The following is a 23,020-nucleotide window of genomic DNA, read 5'->3' as shown; positions in this document are numbered from 1 at the left end:
TTTGGCAATCAGTTCTTGACATTTTGTTAAATAAATTTTCTTACGTTCACCCGAGACATTTATTTTATCGGAAAAGTTGTTTACGTTATATACATTATTGACTTGCTTGAACGTCGTCGCTGGTCAAGGGACTTTCCAATTACACGACATGAATAGAAAGAACCAGCTTCTATGTTAATTTCAGATTACATTGTATTTCAGCACCAAAAAACGTATTTGTGATGCCTTAATCCCATATTAACTACAAAAGTAAATTATGTACCGTCAATTGTAAATAAAAAACACATCAAACAGTTCTGAAGTAAATTCTATTCAGCAAGTGTTATGACCCCTTTTGAAAAGTAATGAATCAGCGCCGCAAGTGGTCGTTACTTGGTGCAGTGCTGCCAACAGACTACATATTGAGCCAGCGACGCTTAGCGTCGCTCATTGGCTTATAGCTTCCCCTAAACTTTTCCTAGGAACCACTTCACCCTCAGATTTTTCATGCATCCGCTTTAGTTGTATTGTAGCGTATTCCGGCGTTTTAAAATTGATTTTGTTAAGTTTATACTTTGATACGTCTGAGTTTTAACCTCTGTGTCAAGAGTGTTAAGAACATCTTTGCAGATAGCCTGTGGTCACCATCATTAATTGTTTGACATTGGCTAACATTTCTTTATTAATGTAATGTGTGCAATGAATTTCAAACAGGCATATCAGTCTAGAATTTTATTTATTAAATGAGGCATTGATTTTAAGTTGTAGAATAGAAACGGTGCTGCCTAAATATGCACTGGTTAAATCTTCATTTTTTATAGTTACTTCTAAACTCTGCTGTTTCGATTATTTCAGGGATTCTCAAATTGCAATGCCTGGGGCTGCATTCGGTTTTTCTTGTCGGCTAGCTAGCTGCAGAATTATAAGTGGAAATTTAGTTAATCTTGTTGTATTTTGTTAAAAATGATTGATAAGTTTACGTATTGCTCAGTCACTTTCGTTAATAAGTATGTTGACATATTTTTATTAAATGTTCACTTAAGGTTAAATATTTATTTTAACCGATATTCCTTCATAATTTAGAGTTATACAATAGGAATTTTACAAAAATTTATGTGGGCCGCATCAAATTCTCTTCATTTCATGAAATTGAAAGTTATTTTGCCGCGTTACCAAAGGTTTATTTCTGAACCTCTCAACTCGCCTTCACACTAATTCTTTTCAAAGATTAATGGTTATGCTGGTCATGTCCTTTATTGCGCTGAGGCGTAAATATTATCAAGAGAAACACAGAAGCTCTATTTAGATGCTAGCAAGGAAGTTGGTCTAGAAATAAAGGTGGAGAAAACTAAGTGTATTTCCATGTCCCGTCACCAGACTGCGGGGCAGTCATAATATAATGAATGGTAGTTAAAACCAGCAACTCAGATTCTTTGAAAATGTGGTATAATTAAAATATTTTGGAACGACGTATAAATCAACATTGGGATTACGGAGAAATTAAGAGCAGATTAAATTTGGAGGAATTCTTGCTACCATGCAGTTCAGAATTTTGTGCAACGTAAAGTTTACAATATACAAAACTATAATTTTACCTACTGCTTTGTATGGATGTGGAGCTCTCTCTCGTATTTAAGGTAGAACGCATATTGAAAATTTATAGTGTTTTGAGTATAGAGTGTTGAGGATAATATTTGGATCTAAGACGGATGAGGTGGCAAGAGGCTGGAAAATATTACATAATGAAGAGCACCATAACTTGTATTTTTCTTCAAATAATATAAGGTTGACCAAAGATAAAGACTTTAATGCTGGGAATTATGAAGCACTTTAGTGTGTAATTTTCTCAATCCACTTGTTTCTTTATCACTTCTCGTTCCAAAAACAGATAGAACTTAATTATTAAAACCGTTCAATGACTTTATTCCATTAGGGTCACAGACATTACTGATGAAACAACAGGTAGATTTTGTATTTTCGTATTTTAGATGGAAATCGGGAAGGTGAAGGGTATTCGGATCTGAGTGGAAGTAAAGCATTAATCGAATTGGCCTAAGTCTATTAATTATTCCTTGTTAAAAATTATATAAATGTAGACTTGGTGTTTTGCAGTTTTGATAAGAAGTTAGTCACAACTTACATAAAAATGCACTCACTTAAGAACTGTGGATCATTTGAGAAGTCGCAAGGAAGGGAAATGTTACGCCCTCTGTAGATGCAACGTTGCTGGATTCGGAAAGGCTTCATACTACAGTGTTTGTTCAAGTACTAAACAAAATTGGATTAAACTTCAAAAAAATTTAAATTAGTATTAAGGCCATTTCCCGCGCTGTTCATAAAGTTCCCAGTGTTTGTGAACATCTGACTCTCAGCTTTACGAAGTGGATCTTGAGTTTCATTTTGATACCTTTTACACACTACGCTAATTGCTTCTAATCTCATATGAGACATGAAAATTGTCAAGAGGTAACCTAAATTTATACACAGCTCTGCTTGTTTTTGTGCTTATGAGTTCCAGGTATCTTGTAATTTGTAAATTTACTCTTATCCCTCTCTATAAGAGTGAATGAGAAACTCCAACGCCTTCTTATCAGCACCAAGGAGTGCCTGACTTGGTACCTTGCATGTAAAGATGTTGTATCTTTCTCACGTTAAAATTCAAAGGTTCTATCTTCCGACTCCAACTGGGAGAACTACTGTAAAAGAAAATATATCCAGTGCGTCCGTGTTTCAGCCGTTATCCCCTTTGCTTTTCTTCCTATCTGTGTCTCCCCTTTAGTCTGTATTCTCTTATGTGCTTCGTGCGTTCTGCATATCTCCTGAATTGTCTCATTTCCCATGAGAGATTAGGCTTTACACTGTCAGGATACCAACTGCACATACCGACCGACCCAGCAGAGATATCGGTGAGAAGTAAAAACGTTCACATTTCGACTGACTATTTCCTCAACATTCGCTACGGAAGCGCTGTTCGCTGATGTCTACTGCATGCATAGCCCACTAGCCTGGGCATCTCGCAAATAGACAATTTACATGTAAATTTATATATCCCTTCTGTATAATTTTATCCTTTCCTCTACATTATATATTTACTTTTCCTTTATATTGCTTCTTTGATCTTATTTATTGTTAACGTAGTTTTTACCATATTTTAGCACTTCAGCGATTAACTTATAATTACAGATTATAATTATGGATCCATGTCGGTTAGTCAGAACAGTGTACTTTTGAATTTAAAACGTTTGACATTTGATATATTCTTAGAATATACCTGTAATATATAGTTCTAGTTGTGTGGACGATGTAATAGTTTGTATTTTGCTACCCACACAACCTATTAAAAAATCTTTCTTTCTCTTTGTCGGTAATGAATACTTTACAGCAGCAAAGTATTCTGAACAGAAATGTGTTCACACGTAATGAGAAAAAGTGTTTTTGAAAGTCATATTGTTCTTTTTGTTTATATTTTAAGGTTATTTTATTTCTAACGTTCTGATTTGCTATTACATATGATTGCCTCTAATCGGCCCTTAAATTAGGAAGTAAGCCCGTAGCCCTGTTAGAAGGTTCCATATTCTTGGGAAATTTTCCTTTGTCTCTTGGTGAAAAGGCACAGCGTTTCAGAAGCTGGCTTTGCTTCTGCATCGGTTGAAAGTATTAATCCCACTCTGTTGGGTTTATTGGATAAAGCTAATCTGTATTTCCGGGAGATAGACGAAACATAACGCATTTAATTATAGGTTTTCTGTGCATAACTATATTCTCCACGAACAGGTTCATATTATCGCGAATTTGTCGAAAGAAGTAAAGTTACTGTAAATTGAACTTTCGTCGCTGGTTTCATACCAAATTCACTGTTCACTGAATCGAATTCACGGAAATGAAAAGTAAGAATCTGCTGTTGTGCTCGTGTTTTGCGTAAAATTCAGAACAACTTTTTTAGTATAAATAATATTTTGCAAATGTATTAACTTGTCTTGAACCTTGCCTTTGACTGAATTTCTCGAATTTCTCGTAAAATTATCTGAAACTGCTACATTTCAAGATGTAGATTAATTTATTACGTAGTCCTGCATAAACAGTAAGATAACTGGAACTGGTATGTCAGCAATTCGTAACAATTAATATCGGTGAAATACAAGAATTTTTGTCTTAATGGCCGACAACAGCGAAGACAGTATTTGAACCTAAGAGGGAGGGTGCAGCAGGGGACTGGATTTAAATTGAGTGATATGGAAATTTATAATTTGTGTTCTTTGCCAAATTTCATCAGGATGTTCAAATCAAAGGGAGAATGAGGTCGGCGACTCATGTAGCATACATAAAAGAGGTAAGAAATGCATACAGAATTTTGATCAGAAGACGAGAAGGAAAGGAATCATGTAGGAGACCTAGGTATAGATGGGAGAATACTATTTGGATGTTAAAGAAGTAGGGTGGGGTAGTATTGACTAGATTTATGTGTTAGAATAGGGACAGGTGGCAAGCTCTTGTGAACAAAGTAATTGGTCCTCGGATCTGAAATTTCTTGCTCAGCTGAACTGCTGTTAGCTTCTCAAGGAGGACTGTACTCAGTAGAGTTAATGACCGATCACATAAAACTGACGCCCAGGAGAGATATTTCGGAAATTTAAATCTGATATTTATCAAGCGAAGTGATTGTGCTCCGAATAATTATAATTTTATTATGTTCAGGGTATTTTGTCATTGTCTACCAGAACGCAATATTTCGTATAAATGTGTGTTTTGGCTTTTCCGTCGTCTGTTCTAACTCATAAATGTCGGATGGCGATATATTCGACTATACAAAATTAAATGTATCGCGTTATAGGCCTGCACAGTTTAATGAGTTAAACTCTTAATCTGCATATCTCTCAGTATCCTTGTAGTTGGTAAGCTAATTGTATCATTTTCCAGCGCAGCGAACAAAAATGTAATCTTCAAGAATTTAATCATAAATGAGAGGGCTAGTTTTATCGATTTCTTTGGCACATTCTGACGAATTTTTTTGTTTTGGACATCAGACACGAACGATATGTTCCTCAAATAACGCTCACCATTGTGATGTCGCAGAACACTGGTTCGTGGTTTAATACTTTCACTGCTGTGTTTCGCCGCTTGCGTCAGCCTTTTTCCTTTTATGGTCGTTCTGTTTGAAGAAGTTAATAATCACATATTTAATAGGTCAAATGTTCCAACCTTTAGTTGAGGTGAAGTACATGTATGAGAGATTACAATAGAACTAACTTAAAAAGTTTATAATTGTGTGTAAAAGAAATGCGGGTTTGTTGTATACACATACATTTCTATATAAAATGACTCAAAATAGGCCGTTTAGGTATTGCACGTGCAAAGTCTGCGCTAGACAGTGCCCATGCACTGTAGTTTCATTACAGTGTTTGTTCATTACTATCTTTTAAAAAAGAAATTAAACTTCCATTGTTCTCAGCCCAACTTTACCTTTTGCATATTGACCCTAATGCGCCCTCCATTTGAGAAGATAGGCCGACATCTTCTCACTTCTCGCCAGCATATTCTTTTGCGTGCATACGTATGTTCGTTTGTTACTAACAGCAAAGTGCATTCCTTGTATTCTGTTAAATACTCATGATCGGTGTTCGTATGAATTTTTATATTTTAATTCAATCCGTATTTTATATCTTGTTAAAATTATTTTGTACAGTGAGCTTGTTTTAAGAAACCCGGTGAGTTCGATATTTGTACTTTCCTAATACAAGGTAAGGGTTATAGCCTATTTGATGTAGACAGACTAAATTTAAATTTGTTTCGTGACGTTTACTGTTAATAGACCCCAATCAACCTATCACACAAGTTGTTTCCGATTGATTTAGAGTCTAAGGATAAATATAGCAATCATGATTACTATATTTATCCTTTTAAGGCCTAATGGTAATGGTAATCCTGCTTTAATAATCAATAACTCTGCATTTTTCACACGAGTATATTTTGGGTTTCATGTGATTCTCAGCGTAAAATCGAGTATTTCCTAAGACAGAATTAGCCATTTGATCTCTGTAATAGTGACACGTATTTTTTTTTTCGAGGTAGGAACTGAATTTTCAAATAACATTTAAACAAGCTTCGAATAAAAATGATTAATGAACAAAAACAATTAGAGCAATGAAATAAATAACTGTAGGAATGCACAAAAACCCTTCAAGTTTGCCTCCACGTATAGTGGTTCACTGCTTGGCCGTTACAGCGCTGCCATAGCCCTGACTATACAATGGCTTCGCTACAACTAAAAACTGAATGTGTTTGTGGGTTCAAAGTCCGTGACTGCAGTTCTTGCACAGGTTTCAAACAAAGTTCGGGGAGAAAACACCTTCCAAGCAGTCAGTCCAGACTCGAGAACAACTGTGTAGCCAAGGGATACATTTGCTAAGGTAAGAGGCCCGCCAGCCATCTCTTGAACAAATGTGTGTGGTATCAGAGCAGTGTTCATTCGTAGACCAAGACTCGTACCGCGCACGTTGACTGTGGGTGTGAAGTTGAACTGGTTATGCACGGCTCAAGTTACTTAACTGTTGTACCTGCTTTGGTTCACCAAGTATAATAAACTGTAATCGTGTTAATCGTCGTGAGATAGTTGAAATCCGATCAGTAGTTTCTTAGACGAAACAGGTGACAGGCAGAAGTGTGGACACCGGCTGTCCGTTGTGCATTTACGAGGTGCGATCGGAAAGTTTCTAGACTGCGCCTATAAAAACCCGTGCACTTATCTCAGGTATTAAATTCATCCATCACCCTCGAAGTAGTTCCCCTGGGAGTGAACACAACGATCCCAGCGCCGCTGCCAAGCCTGGAAGCATCCCTGGAAATCTTTCTTTGTCAGCCTGTCAAGCACCATCTGCGATTCTGCCTGAATCTCTTCTGTCGTCTCAAATCTCCTTCCCTTTAGCTGAATTTTTATCTTTGGGAAGAGGAAGAAGTCACACGGAGCTTAGAAAGGAAGTTGGGGTCGGTTCTTGCAAGATCTTTGAGCTCCTGACAAACGAGAAGTCGATTCTGCTTCTGGTCCTCAGACAGGATGCGTCGCATGTGGAGTTCTTCCTTTAGAATCAGCTGACAGGTCCCATAGCCTATCCCAGCAATGTCGCACAAGTCGTTGATGGTACGACGTCGATCTTCGTGAATGGCCTGCCGAATCTTCGTAACATTTTCGGGCGTTGTGCTCGAAGATGGTCGTCCAGAACGCTCGTCATCATCGACAGAGGTTCGGCCACTTTTAAAACGTGAATGCCACACAAAAGTTTGTGCACGACCCATTGCGGACTCCCGAAATGCTTGCTTTAGCATTTCATAGGTTTCCGTAGCCGTTTTGGCGAGTCTTTGGCAAAATTTGATGCACACGCCATTCCGAAATCGCAGGAGGGTCGGTGTAATGCACTACTAAAACGCCCGTAACTAAGAAACAAATGCTAATTCGATGATGCCGGCTGGCACACTGATTCACTATGAATGTAGGCCGCACCCCCTAGCGGCAGAAGCTCGTACTACATCCGGTTCGCCCTCTATTGACACAGTCTTGAAACTTTCCGATCGCACCTCGTATACACTTCATGCAAAAAAATGCATGAAGTCCGAAATTCTTTTCACATCCACACGTACAGATTTTTATTTTACATTAAGTAGTCACTGGCAATCTATTTCGAAAAATTATTTTTAATCTCTGCAGGAACGGACTTGCACTTTTAAAATACGAGTTGCAGCAGATGGTCAAGGAGTTTTCAAACCATTACAGTAATACCGAGAGAAAGTTATTTAGGGCAGACGCAACTAAAAACCTAGCAGCTTGACTAATGTGTATTGTGTTGGCCTTGGCGTCATGCTGAAACATTAGAGCACAATAAAAATTGAAAATACGTGTAGAATATTTTGTATGTGATGATTTAATTAACTTGAATTACAGTTGTTTCGTATCTGACAGTGACGTATTGAAGGCCTGCATATCTTTATATGCTAAATAGCACATTGTTTCTAATCACTGATGATTGATAAAGTCATTCATGAATTCCGGCACAAGAATGGAGGTGGTTGTGTTTACAAGGCCTGCGGGGTCATGTGGGTTTAATGGCACAGGCCGCACAAGGATGTATTTAATTTTCATTATTAATTCACCACATCGAACAGATTGTCTGTGTCCATTTTGCCATTTACACATTTTATTATTCAACATTATCACGTGGCTAGATATTTAGTCTTTTGTACGTTATCTTGAGGCCATAAAATAGTGTAGACTATTTGAATTGTTGAGTGCATGCTGTATTATGTTTAAACCCCATTTGAACCTCGCCATAAATCTGTTAGACGAAATCTGTTAGTATTTCTTAGTTTTGCTGTTCAATTTGTTACATATATATCAACATTTTGTGTGGTTTTGTCTAGACAAATATATTTGTTTGGATACGTATTGACCCAGAAGATGAGGCACACAGTTAATTATATAGAGGCGTCAGCTGGTTTACGTCCATCAAAATTTAATGAATCAAAAGTGGAGTCTTTTGTTCGTCTCATATAATAGTTCTGTTTTCTAAAGAAGCAGCGTTCCTGGAATTAAAAACTATTATTCCTAAATAAATAATTCGTAGACAGTAACTTGTTTTATCTTGGCAGAAAATTACAATTCTAGAGATGTTAACGAAAGTTTGCAAAAGAATCTGAGCGATCTTTGATGTAATTTCAATTCTCTCTCTCTCTCTCTCTCTCTCTCTCTCTCTCTCTCTCTCTCTCTGCCTGCCTTTCTTCTCCGTAGCGGAACTTGTGCAAGTTCTACCTTGGGCAACATTTTAATTTCGTAATTTTAATAATTAGATAGTAGTATAAAACAAAAGAATTATTTTCCGAGTGTGTGTATATAGAGAGCTCCAGACAGTTCTGTTGCATTCAGTGGAGCTTCATAGTTGTTTCATCCTCTACTCGGACGTCCCTACAAGAAACTTTACTCCTGACCTGCAAAGTATTTCATGTGTATCGGTTCTATTTTACAGGAGCATAAAAGTGGATTATGTGAAGTGAATATACATCTATCCTAAATATAATAACAGCGTTTTCTCGAGCCCCTTCACCGTTCTTAAAATCCTGGCGCTGCTACGTTGGCAGCAAAAGTTTGAAGAAAATTACCGATTTAGAAAACCCTTCTTCATGGTCGTATGGAAGGAAGGGAAGCTGTAGCAACCCATGACGTCACGTTCACACAGAGATACGAAGGAAATGAAAAATCTATGTCGCCTGGGAAATGGGTTTCCCGGATCACGAGGTGAAAATGAGGTGATATATCTGTGAGTTCAAGCAAGTATCTAGCTACATGCCAGTGCCTATCTTAACAATACATCCAAGAGCACGTCGTGTATGGAACTGATTCGAACCTTTGCTCCTTTCACGTACTTATCTCCCCCACTGAACTTTGCGTAATGGAATGTAATGCGCGTGACAGATGGTGTTACAAGATTTATCTTCTCTTTTTTCGTGTTTACTTGGCACCGACATTTTAATAACTCTGTGTACGAACATTTAATACACAGGTGTACATTGTGACTCTAAGCCTTTACTGAACGACTATAGGGCAATGACAATGAATGTACATGGAATCAAATACTGGGTGTCCTTAAACTAGCAGACGATTTGAAGGGCATGTAATTATTTATTTATAACACATACGAAAAATTTGTGAACTTCCATGACCACGTGAAAAAACTTGAATGCACACAAGTTTTTCATATGTGTTGTAACTAAACAATTACACGCCTTTCAAAAAGTCCGTTCATTTATGTACATGTTCTATTTATATTTATTTATATATATATATATTTCCGGTTTTAACAATGTTTAAACATTTTCCCGGTACCCAAGTCAATGTTGGGCTTGATCTATAGACATTTGGTAGGACTCCTTGGACGAGGGATCAGCCCGTCGCAAGGCCTCTACCTGTACACAGGACAGCACAGCACAGAAAAACGCGGACAGACATACATGGCTTGAATGGGATCCGAACCCACGGACCAAGCGGCAGAAGGCCCACGCCTCAGACCGCGCGGCCACTGCGGACCCCTCATGCTATATTTATGCTTAAAAAAAGTTTTGAGGAAGATGGACGAAGTTACATAAAAATAAACTTTATAATTTATAGTCTGTTGTTCACAAAAATCCACCTCTCTTTTATCTTCCATGTTATACGAATATAATCTAATTATAAGTCTCTGTTTTTCAAGAAATGTTCTCACCAAAATTCTGCTTGCATTCTCTTTTTTTTTTCCTCATTCTAGTTGCATTGCTAACCTGTCGTATCCTGTATTTCAAAACTTGTCTCGTGTGTGTGTGTTGAGGGAGGGACTGGGTTGAAATCCCGACCTGGAGGTCGGCCATCGGTCAATGTTGAGTTTCGGAGACTGTCTCCATCATCAGAGTGCTTACACGTTAATTTTCCTATTATTTGACGCTATATATTCTGAGGTGTTGCCATCGTCTCAGAATAAACCACAGGTAAATGTATATTTTCCTATATTTAGTGTCCTTGTCTTAAAGCTGAAGCTCGTCTAAGTAATGTTTAGAAATTCAGCTCATGTCCAAAAAATGAACGCCACACTTCTTCGTTACAAAGGTCAAATGGTTAATGGTGTTTGAGGAACTAATAACTGTAAACACTGACAGAATCTTTCGAAACCCGCTGCTACAAAACACAGTTTTACTTATTATTAAAGCGGTTGGCGCATAGAAGCATTAAAGGTTTAAAATAGTAGTAGATCTGCATTTAGACGAAGTTCCTTGCTGTGTAATATCCGCCTACGCTGTTGCCTGCGTTAGGCCACGTCTTACGCAGACGCAGTGATAAAGTTTTCTCTTCACGTTTCTAGTTTTTTATTGTGAGGTAATAATTATGAATTATCTAGCACTTTGGAGCTTTGAGCTCTCAGGTTATTCAGCGACAAACGTCTGTCAATATCCGGTTACGATGAACCTCCTAATAAGTGGAGACTTCTACGATTGAGTAATAAACATTTGTTTCTCTCCCCTTGGGTTTGTTCAATGTGGTATCCTGAAATTGCGTAGGATGGAAGAGTAATGTGGCGCGGACATTGATTCATAAGGAGACGTGGTTCGAGGAACTTGCTAGAACCGATGTTCCATATATCTTTCATAGGTATGGCGTTCAAGCGTGTTATTCGATTGTAAGTGGGTGTTGCAGTTTAAAACTCGATAATGCCATAGATTACATAGTTTGCGTGTGTGCATGCGCTGCTGTTCTTCAATTGTCTTTAAGTTTTCTCAGAAAGTGATTGCTCCTTCTTGGTTACAGTTATGTAAGCTATGTAACCAAATCTCATGTTACAGAATCACAGGAATTCGGTTTGCTGATTTGTTGTGAATGTGGGATCGTTTAAAGTTTTATGCATACCATATACAAAGCTATAACAGTGTATATTTCAGGTGCTCAGATATTAAATGTCATTGACATACAGTAAAATACGTAATTTACATAATATAAGGGGTAGATAATTGATTCATACTTTCAAAATAAGAGATAAAACACTAAGACGTAACTAGTGTCAAAATAAGTGATAAAATAAAAGCATGAAGGTGTTAAAATGGACGTAATTAATTTTGTAACCATCTCAAATGGCTGGTTTTTAAAAAATGTGACATCTAAATGGTCAAATAAAAACAGGTCAGTCGCTCTCACATTGGACATGACCTTCATCTTTACGCGCACAGCTGCGGCGTGCGACACGATGCGCAGTCAACGTCTGCGCACTCAAGGTCACTTTTTTATTTTTACTGCGAAACAGCTGTGTTTGGCTTCGGTTCAAGTGTTACGTCTTCTAGATTGTTTATTGATGTCTGTATTATTGTGTCGCTTTACTGGTCATGGCTGCCCTGCGTGCTATTATGTGCGTAACCTAATATACATGACAATACCATGCTAATAGTGTGCTGTGTCACCCGCAGTGCCGGCAACATTTCGTCCGTGCCAACCATATTGGCTTGTCACTGTTCGCTTAATAATCAAGTCCACACGATTAATTCCACGTCTCCTGTGATTTGTAATTCTATTTTTTATTCTTTCTGTTCTCTCGTTTGGAACATGAACAAAATTAACCTTTATTGACTTGATGGACAACGAATTAAGCATCAGAACAAAGACATTTGAATGTACAGTAACTGTTAAGGTGGCGACTGACTTGTAACATTTGCCTGTAATGTAACGTGTTACAAATCGAGCATTACACAAGTGAAGACAGCGAACGGAGCCGCTCGATGCGAGCCGCTCACGCTCGCGGGCGCTCCATCGGGTTGTCGGTTTTTTCGCGAATCCCTTTGAGTGTTACATTACAAGTCAGTCAGTCAGTCGAGCGGCGTCGTAACGAACATTCACGAGTTCTTTAGATAAGAGTAGCGTATTAAATGAAACAGAGATAACACAACCTCCACGTCCGACATATTGAATGAAATGAATGGAGCACACATGAGCACAGTCGAGCCGAGCGTTCAAAACGAGCTTTCGATACGCCTCACCAGTTGTGGTGTAATGTAACATGCTCGCCGCGAATGTTACATTACGAGTAAATGTTACAAGTCAGTCGCCACCTTTACACGCAGCCCTTGTTTGAATCTTTGGTAAACACTTCACAGAGAATCGCTATTGGAATTAACGTTGGTGGGAAAGGTTTTCTGATATGCTGATGTGCGGATACTGTTTATATGCAGAGGGTAAGGATTTGTAGTATTGCAAAATTAAAACTCTTGGTGATGACTGTGATGAAGTAGACTCCGTGATGTGAAACATGCAGTAGCTCGGAGAGGAACATCGCCCGCTCATCTCCCGAATTTGCATCTGATTGTATCGTACTGTAATTGATTTACCGATACTTCATCTGTCGCTTATTAACGCGCGTTTCTACGCTGCTAGCGTACTCTTCGGAGTTGGTGACCTCATCTGTTTGCAAACATTGAGCGCATCGTGGTTAAAATTGTTATTGACCGTATAAAATATGTTGTGAAAGTGAAGCTTAATTCTGAAAGGTGTTCAATCTATGTGAGTCTCTCACGGCTAGAGAAAATTTTACAATTGCATAAAGACACGGAACCGGCCGTAAAATGTAGATTATTCTTCCAGTGTCAACGTTTTTGGATATACTCGATCTGTACACAAAATATATCTTGTATAGTCTTCTCGAATATGGATAATTAACCCGCGGCACGAGGGCCACATACGGTCCGCGTACGCTTTTTTGCATCCTGTACGATGAAAAATAATTATCTCCAAACCAGAACACATGTTTCTTAATGTTATCAGTATTTCGTTGTAACTGTAATTCTGATCAGCTGTTCACTTTAATGAAGAACGCCAAACCAAGAACTGGGCCACGACTCACTAATAAATATTTTGAAGGATTCATGTGAATTGTAACAATAGAAATTAAAAATAATATCTAAAATTACTGAATGAAAGTCAGCATCATATCTCAGTGGAGACCGATTTGGTTAAAGGAAATTATTGTGTAATGTGGGAACCTGTTTGCAATATTGATTACTCTATTCTGGGTTGTTGCACGTGTAGTCTGGTTGAAGTTTACTTTCGATCATTGCCCTGATGATGGAAACAGCAAGCACTTATGAAACTAGGTCAAACTTCAACCTAATAACACGTCGCAATAACCCAGAAGACAGTCGTCTTCATATTCGCTGCCATTAGATTCTTAAATCTCATTGTTTGCAATAGTTGGCCTAATTTGATAGAATATTTAATGATTTGTCATTGCCTTTCAGTAGATTACACTCATAACCTTGTTGCCTGTGAATCGATAAGAAAGCCTGAATGTGGCCGCATGTCTAAGAGTCGTTGAGAACCCCTGTTCTGGAATCGCCGTCGTGTAGACTGATGAAGTCGAACGAAAAAAAGGCAACTTATTCTTCCGAGAACTTGTTAAAGTCAGTCGTATATTGGCTCAATGTAAGCTGTGCAGTGTACAGTGACATGTTAGGCTGAATTTTGATTCCATTTGTCTGTCAAAGCAGCGTTGGAAGCTAAATGAAGAGTGGAATGGCTAATTACACACGCATAAAATATGTGTTTCACAGATTTCTCTTACTTATGTCACCGTGAGGCTTTTGTGACGCTGAAATTGACAAATGAATTGTTAACTAATATGGTTTTTGGTAGTTTGGTTTTGTGAGGCTGAACCCTTTGTCCCCGGCTACGTCAAGTCGCGAACTCCACGGCCTTCCAACGTGGATGCAGAGTACACTGGCTTGATAACAGCCATGTGTCATGCGGGATTTAGCTCCCCAGGCGGGGTGCGAGGGTGAGACAAATGGTCCGGATTAATGGTCCCCCTCGCATTTTGACCTCTCCACAATCCGGCCAGGATAATGGAATCTCTCCGAAACAACGAACCTCGGTGATCTGTATGTGTACATTTATATTTTTTACGTCTATTTCTAGGAAGAGGATTTAGGTTATTTTTAAGAGAAAAACTGTTGGTCTTTATGTCTATTACCTATTGAACAAACATTCTGCTTCAGAGCTCTGCTGTGTTTAAATCGGCGTAGTGAATGCAGAGCCGTTGTGATTCAAAAATAATGGCAAACCTTTATAAAATTATGTGCTTATAATTGTGTCTATTAAATAGTTTGCTCCCTTCGCTTCATTATTTAACCACCCCAAAATTCTTGCGTTTTTACAGCTGGATTGAATTTTTGTGAGTGCTAAAAATAATCATTTTTTATTCATAGCCCTATAACATAACAGATACATGTCAAGATGTGCGCATGCCTACATGTAAACTGTCTGTTCTAAATTGTTTGTCATTTTAACAAAAATAGTAATGTATGAACGAATTTTAATAAAACTTTTCACTTTTAATTTTAATAAAAATCCGTCTGACAAACGGACAGATATGGTAAAGCTAACAGGCGCATTTTTATAAATTTTTGTTGTGAACGCGTCATAAGTTATAAAGACTTGTTGAGAGAGATTTTGCGCTAACAAATTGTGTTCTGCTATTAATACGATTTTAATGGCTTCTTACAAAGTTGGTGTTGGGTTGAACTGGACACTGTATGCGGTTTAGCGTATGCAAATCAATAATCGTTTTAGTTGGAGACTGGAATACAGGTGGGACATCTCCATACACGTATGGAGCCCTAGAACCATCCCCACCAGATGTTGGTTGTTTCATGGCAGTGGTTCGTATAGGCTTATACTATTCAGTGCATTTTAGTACACATGACGCACAATTGTGCACGGCGTTATTTACCGTTATTACTTTGTTATTCTGCTGAGTACATATTTATAACTTTCACATATGCAAATAAACCTGTGATTTTTTTAAATTAACGATCTAACGTAAAATTAACCTGAAGCAAAGCCATTTTCAGAAGCTAATAATCAGTTATATAATCGATACCCCCCCCCCGGTTGTTTGTGAAATCTGATGGTCCTTTACAGTGTTCACAAGAGCCCGCTAATGGCTCCTGTCCGGAACTCATGGTAGTCCTCCGGGCGGTCGCCCGCTAGTCCAGCGCTTCAGGGGGCCTACTCCCATATACATTATCATGCATGAAATACTTTGTGCACAACGACACCTGAGCTCCCGAGAAGTGAAAATGTGAGAAATCATGTTAAAGTATAGCTTATTAATTTCGTTGTAATCCCAGAACAGGGGCAAGAATATGCGGTTTAATAAATATACATCTTGGCCCCAGTAATTTTAAGCTTACAGGCTACTGGCTGTATTTTTTCTCTTTTCTTGTGTTTATTTATTTATGTCTTGTGCACCGAGAGAACTTCAGGAGTCTGCTTCGACCCGGACCTTTCTAGGGAGTTTTCTGCCGGAACTGGACTATCGTATAACCCAAACATTCTTTGTTGTTAGTTTCGGGTAACAATAAACGTTTTTATAAAGGTTAATTGCTTAACTGTCTCAGAGGCAGACGATTGACAGCTGTTCGATCGTCCAGCAAATTCCCTATTCTTACGGAATCGAAGATTTTTACGGCGGCGAAGATATGGATGTTGTTCCTCTGGGTCATAACGCTGTGTGGACTTGTGGATAGATATCAGAGTTTCGGAGGAACATACTGCCTCCATCTAAATATTAGATTATGAAGATGCGTTAGCGTGTCGTCTTCAGTATAGGAATGTAACGATTAAAATATACAAACCAATGATGCTCACCCATTCGATCCTAAGATATGAGAAGAAACAGTGTGGAAAATATTTGGGGCACCTATACGTGAGATGGTTAAATGAAAATGGATCCTTAGGTAACAGGGTTTAAATTTGTGAACTGAGTGCGTTTCTGAATACTTGGACACAGCGTCACCATTGACGATTGAGGAGGGACTGACACATTTACGTTTTTCAGAAGTAGAGTCCTTGGCAGATCACGAAATTTCCCATCTTTTGTGGCACCCGAGAGAATGAATCATTTCTGCAGTCGTCTGTGATGGAAAGCAAACACGCATCGACGTAATAGGTTCTCATATTTTCATTATCCTGTTTACAAGGACCCGCCAGAGATGGTTAAATTCAATATTAGCTCAGAATGTAAAAATGTTGCAGGATGTCTGAAAACATTCCCGTTTCTTAACGATATTAGGTTCACTAGCCGATGCGATGCGATATATGTTTATTTATCTCCTGACGTAAGCGCATCTGAAAATAGGTCCATAAATTCCTTGCAAAATCTGTTGCGCCCTCTCCTCCTCTGCTCGTCACGTCCTTGGGGTTTACGAGTCTTGGTCAGAAAGGACGCCATTACTCTGGGAAGGCAAGGCAATCAAGATTCATGGTGATGGTCACTGGCGCCAACTTGGACGCATTACACTTGCAGCCGACGTTCGCTTAACCATTTCACTATTCGAACAGACCGAATGTGGTGGTATCACAGGACCATAACCGCTTCTTCATACCCACATGAATGGATGCCACGAATCATGGTGTTCTGATACTTCAAGCAGCTTAAGCCAGGGATGGACTCTCCAAAATCCAGAATTTGCGGATTAGTACCACAATTATCTCGCTTTATTAAGGGAGTATGTATATTCTGGTTTCAGCATTAATTCGCCATCTTCGGGGTTGTCCTCTGTCGCTAGTGTATTCGTGTATAAGAACATGCTTAAGTAGTTGTTATGGAATCGGGAATTTGCGATACGACTTATTGCCACACACTTTCTAGTCCTTTTGTTTGCGTCCTCAGCCGACACATTTCCGGTTCCTTCCTGAATTTGAATTTTGTTTATGACCCCTACGTGTGTGATATACAAGATTTTGTAACAACCATCGGTTTAGTCCTGTCAGTAGGACTGTCTAGCCTTGACATACCTCATTCTCACATTTAATAGTTCTTCCCTGACTTATGCACCCATTTACATAAATATCAGGACCTTCTATATTTTCCGCTTAAAGTTAATGCGACTGTCACATCTCGGATGCAAGAATTTGCTGTTATAACGCTGATCTTGCAGCGAGAAAGACGCCACTTTGACCATGTCAGATGCGTTGCCAACAGCCTTTTGTGCTTCGCTTAGTGAATTCTACCATATTATGGAAGACATTTTAAACAATAAACATTGTACGACACCATCCACGTCGCATTATAAATTCTTGTAATAAAAACTAGGAGACAAAATTTCAACTCCTTTGTATGTATGTAGAAGTTAGGAGGTCAGACAGAATAAACACCATTTCAAGTTATTGGTTTAGACGCTATACTTTAGAGAAACAGTTGAGAGGATCATGGACGTTCCCTGAGAACCGTGTTTCATAAAACGGAACAGCTGTGGAAAGCAGAACTGTATATCTACAGCAGAATTTTATGTTGCTAAAATGCTACGTTATACATTTATACTTTATTGTTTAACTTTTTAAACATTAGATATATCTGTGTAGTGGACACGAGGTATGGTAGGTTAAATTGTAACCTTTCGCAGTGTTGAAATCCGTTAAGGGAATAAACAGAAACATTAAGGACGAATTGTATTCTCACAACGTAAAGGTAGGCAGAAAGAATTGTTCAAATGAAAGGATGAATAAATTCGTTTGATGACGATACCACAATATCTGATGAACATTAAAATTAGTAATGGGTTATTATTTGTTTTGGGCTTCTATAGTCGGCGCAGTAGTTTTTGGCCGGTGGAAGAGCTGGCGGACGGGCCTACTCTGTGTACCTGAGGTGGCACGGTCAGTGTATTTCTTTTGTTTGGGCGTTCGGTCCGATAAGCTCCTCGGTGCAGTCAGCATTATACCATCGCAAAAGAGACTCGCTCCTAGCCTTTCCCTTGAAAATTCCACCGGCCAAAAACTACTGCGCCGACTATACCACAAGTAATACTCGATGTAGCTTTGACCGGTGCATTATGTACCTGAAACAAACAGGCAATAATATGAAATAAGCATCCGATATGCTTCATCACGAAGAAGACATTAATGCAAGTTGTTAAGGTAAACGCACGGCGTGATCTTGGCCTACAGCAGCAAGAAGTGAACTTGTAACCACGCACACAAGAGGGCTGGCTAGAAATCGGTGTTGAATATAGCGGCATTTCGAAAGTTATGTACAGTATGCTGCTAATTGTCGTTACAGTGTTGGACGTTTTTGCAAGCTCGTACTAATCGGAATTACATTCTTGCAGTATCTGCGGCATTTACGCTAACACGACCTCGCGTTATTTCACGTGGCATGGGAGTGACATACAGATATTATAGGTCTAAAGCCATGCGTGGAAAAGCAAAATATATTTAGTATAGATTAGCGCTGCTTTTTCGTAAGTATAATTAGTATCAAGTTGTTACTGAAGACCCGATAACCGCTGTTGATAGCATTTATAAAGCCGGAAGGCCTCTTTCCTTGTCATTAATATCCCATCAGTGGTCTTTGTTTCGAACCACATGAATCTACTGCATCCCATAATTGGAATCTTATGATCCGTATTAATGTTACCGTCTCATCTACATCTTGGTCTCAGAAGTGGTCACTTTCCTTCAGGTTTTCTGACCACAATTGTTAACTTATGCCCCATGCGTGTTACATGTTCCACCCATCCCACTTCCTTAGTTTGACCACCCTAATAATATATTTTAATTATAATCACATTATAGAATGTTTAAATTGTTTGTAGGTCTTGATTTATTATAAACCCGAGCATTAAAAATAGTTTAGCTTTTCCGCTGTCATAATTAAACAGATTGTTCAGATTTAACTGTTTTAATCAAAACTAATTCCGTGCGATAAATCACACTGGAAAACAATTCTTTAGAGGCCATTTTTTAACGAAACAATGGTGTAGAAATATATGTTATAAGTTTAGTATAGGCCAGACGGACATACTGTAGCAACCAAAACTCATTACTCAACTAATGGGTCCGTTCTCACCCTGACGGTGAATTCATTTGGTTACGTAAGTCGTAGGTCATGTATACCTGTTGTTGACGCTGAATAGGGCTTACGTACGTATCCGTGTGTGAAGATTCCATTGTTCCACTCATTTTGATGGGCCTATTTATCATCGCTGTTCTGTCTGCAATGACGATTTGCAGTATGTTCTCGTCGAAGGCCTGTTACTTATTTCATCTAAGTCTTTAACGTGTGAGGCAGTTTATAGGTTTGTAGGTAATTGGGTACGTGTTAGGCCACGACACACTGACATTACATAACGGAATGGGCCTGTGCTCTGATGTGTGAGGTTGTTTTCTAGCTTCCCCGCTAATCGCTGAGCAACTTTGGCGGACGACGTGGACACTCCTCCGGTCACATTGCCCGCGACAGCTTGGACTGCAGTGTAACCGAAAAACCTAAGTCTAAACACATTGCAAATGAAACCTTTCCCGAATTTAGCAGGTGCTGTAAATAATCACTGTTCAGCATGCATTCCTGACACATCTGTAAAATATCTTGTCGCGTTTTGAAAGTAGCAGTGGCTGGTCCGCATGGTCTGGCGCTAGGAAGAAATCTCACTGAACGTTTCAAACTTCGTTAACATAGGCCTACGAAATGGGAAAATACACGTGGACTGTTTAAAAATAGAGCAATTAAGTTACAATACAGAATTCTCTTATCTTCCCCGGTTTCTTCATTTTGCCCTCGCCGTCTGGATTTATCTTGTTAAGGAAGAGCATATACCTGAATTTATATAATGCATAAAGCTGCTTATGTACACCGCTAAGTAACCGTGTGCGCTTTAACTTATTTATAAGTAACAGAAAATACATGGCACCACATCATTTCGTTTCTTGGACTTGAATTTAATCAACCCAAGAATATTTGTTTAGTATCGAATTAGGATAATTTTCTATGCTATGGAAACTCATTTAAAAAATGTAAAGGTCTCTGTGACGTGCAGTCATCATTATGTCGCCAGCATGAAATTGTTACTTGCTCGGAAAATTTTCTTGGGTAAACTCAGTTCTCTGGTTAAATGTTAATTTTTGCAAGTTCATCGTTTGAACGTGGAAATATAGTCCCTGTAGTTGATGCTGTGTATAATTTTGAATATATACAGCAAAATGTTTACAGTCTAATCTTGCTACGTCAGATGTTTGCTTCATATCCGCTGCACCACACTGCACACCACTTCATGTGTCCGTTTCCCATTTTGGAACAGCAGATGTTAAGTCACGCCAGCATGGCAACGTCGCTTATTGTAAGGGTCCAACGCTCTGCAGACTTCAAATGGTTAACCTCACTGGCCTTGAGCCACGCTGCCATCGGCTAAAAAATTGCGAGGCGACGCAGTGCACTGATTAAAGAATCGCTTGCACTGTAAGTCATCCTGCTTGTTTAGTGTCCGAGGCAGTTCACGGTTCCGCCCGAGTCAGAAATGGTTTCTGCCTTCCACCTGCAGCCAAGTACGACCACTCCCGTTGTCCGGTTCAACAGACATGGAGTTTATTTCCTGCGCAATATCAAAATTACGAGTTGAGTGATGTAGGCCTATAACTCTCACTGTCTGTTTAAGCGAACATGCAATACTAAAAAATTGCCAGAGACATTAGTAAATCCCAAAATAGGCCCATCCTTAGATTTACGAACGTAATTCGAACAAAAAATGTTCGCAACGTGAAAGTTCGGAAATCGAAAATGGAATTCCTATTAATTTAAGTATAAAGAAATCTGACTGGTTCCATACTCGCAGAAAGATCACCAAATATATTTCCCACATATTTATAATACTGTACAATCATAGAAATGAGATCACTTGTTACTTTTTATTGTAGTTATTACATATTTAACCCAGTCAAGTTAAAAATTATTAAAGAAACGTGAATTTTACGACGATCCAGAAACTGAAGTAGAAGAAAATAACTCGATCGAATCTCACTGTGATTTTGTCTTTAATTGCTTGAGGTAAGACGTGATGTGAAGTGGCGATGTTTTGTGATAACAGTGATAAATAACAGTTCAAGTTACTTATTGTGATGATTCGAAGTATGGTGAACTGAAAAAGACTATGGAAGAAACCATATGTAGGCATTCGTCTGCAGGGTTTACGGAAAACCGCAAGACCGTAGCCTCATTGAGGTTAGCCCACAGACCACTTCAGTCGAGTTTGGAGCAAGAAGGCAAAATCACTAAGAATCAATTCTGGAAATACGATGTTTGTTCTGTAGTTGTTTACAGTTGTTTGGGTAATACAGAATTGTTTTATACATTTTTAACCCTGCAGGACTACCGCTTATTGTGTCGGGCCTTACTTCTGTGCTTAGTTTCATTTTGTTAAAAATTAAATTAGCATGTCCCGGCTCTGCTGTACAATAGAAACTCAGGGCATTCTCTGTTTTCGCAGTGTCCATAATGGAACGAGCCATCATCACTGGATGAAGTCCTTATGAATAGCATTCGTTAACGCTGGCATTCATTGCAGAACCATAATTTCCTCTCACTTATTACGGACTGTCTCCTGTAATATGAAGCAAGGCAGATAATGAATAGGCATATCCTTTTGCGGGACCTAAAGCTTTAACCAGCGACGAGTAGGCTGTTTGTTAATACAAATAATTGCAACCTGCACAAATATGTTTTATTTGAAGATACATGAATGCCTCGTATCTAAATCCGTTTGTAGCTTTGTATGAAAGATAATGCGACTTAAAATCGTACTGAGGCAGTGGATGTAAAGACGTGGTATGAAGGTGTGATAAAAATACGAGATTCAGAATTTAACTTCATTTATCGTTTGTAACACTAAATAAAACTGAAATGGTTATGCATGGGTTGCTGTACAAGAAACGAGAGAAATTATTTAACAGTTTTTAGATCGTTGTTTTGAAATTGAGGGGTGTGAAGAGGGGATTAGAGAATAAAATTTGTTGTCTGTGTACAGTGGATGAAAATGTCACATATAACGTGCTATTAAAGTATTCAGAAAGATGTGGAGGTAAATTTGTTTGAGTAGTAAATGGCTTAATATTGATAACGACGTAGCTTATAAGATGATAATAAATTGTACTGATGTTACAGATTTATGCAGTATATTAAAATGAATGTACAAAATTATATGTAAATGGTAGATGTAAATTAGTAACGTTTTAGTTTAAGTGGGATGTTCGGGGAGGGGGATAGGAATTATATTAGCATTTATTCCATTGTAAGAGAGTAGTGTAAAAATAAAAAGGTACATAGCTGTGGACCGCAGAATCTCGGTGTTAGGCGAAATCAGTCTCTCGTACTACAGAGTGATAGATAAATTACGAAACCCATATTAAAATATTTATTGATTGCGGCAATGTGATACAAATCGATTAGATTGATAAACGCATAACATCGCCTTTACTATGCAAGGGCCCACGCAGGTCTTATCGTGTCTAGATTACTAATTTTAAAGACCCATCCTTGTTTTAAATTGGAGGTTTAAGTCTTGTTACTAGCACCTAGGTGTCAATAAAGCCCGAATTTTTAATGATTTGGGTTGTAAAGTATATTTTTTCACACTGTAATGTAAGTAGGTATAGTGGATTGACTGTCTCGACGTCACCAGTTTTCATTTTGGGTGTTAAGAGTTTCAAAGACGTGTCGTA

General features: G+C 38.5%; 1 protein-coding gene across 13 annotated transcripts in view; it reads left to right on the top strand.

Annotated features, from left to right (window-relative positions):
- Window positions 1-23,020, top strand: part of mbl (splicing regulator muscleblind) — a 547,255-nt gene that overhangs the window by 65,542 nt on the left and 458,693 nt on the right. The window contains exon 2 of one of the 13 annotated variants that reach the window (XM_022084808.2): window positions 6,297-6,386. The exons of the other annotated variants lie outside the window; for them this stretch is intronic. The gene's annotated coding sequence lies outside the window, so the exon portion shown is untranslated. The remainder of the gene's footprint in view (window positions 1-6,296; window positions 6,387-23,020) is intronic. 13 annotated transcript variants of the gene reach the window in all.

This window comes from Zootermopsis nevadensis, unplaced genomic scaffold, assembly GCF_977971745.1.
Source record: "Zootermopsis nevadensis isolate Lab colony 2312 unplaced genomic scaffold, Znev_1.0 Znev_ptg000002l, whole genome shotgun sequence".
Taxonomy (NCBI): Eukaryota; Metazoa; Arthropoda; class Insecta; order Blattodea; family Termopsidae; genus Zootermopsis; species Zootermopsis nevadensis.
This window is presented reverse-complemented; position numbering and strand designations above follow the sequence as displayed.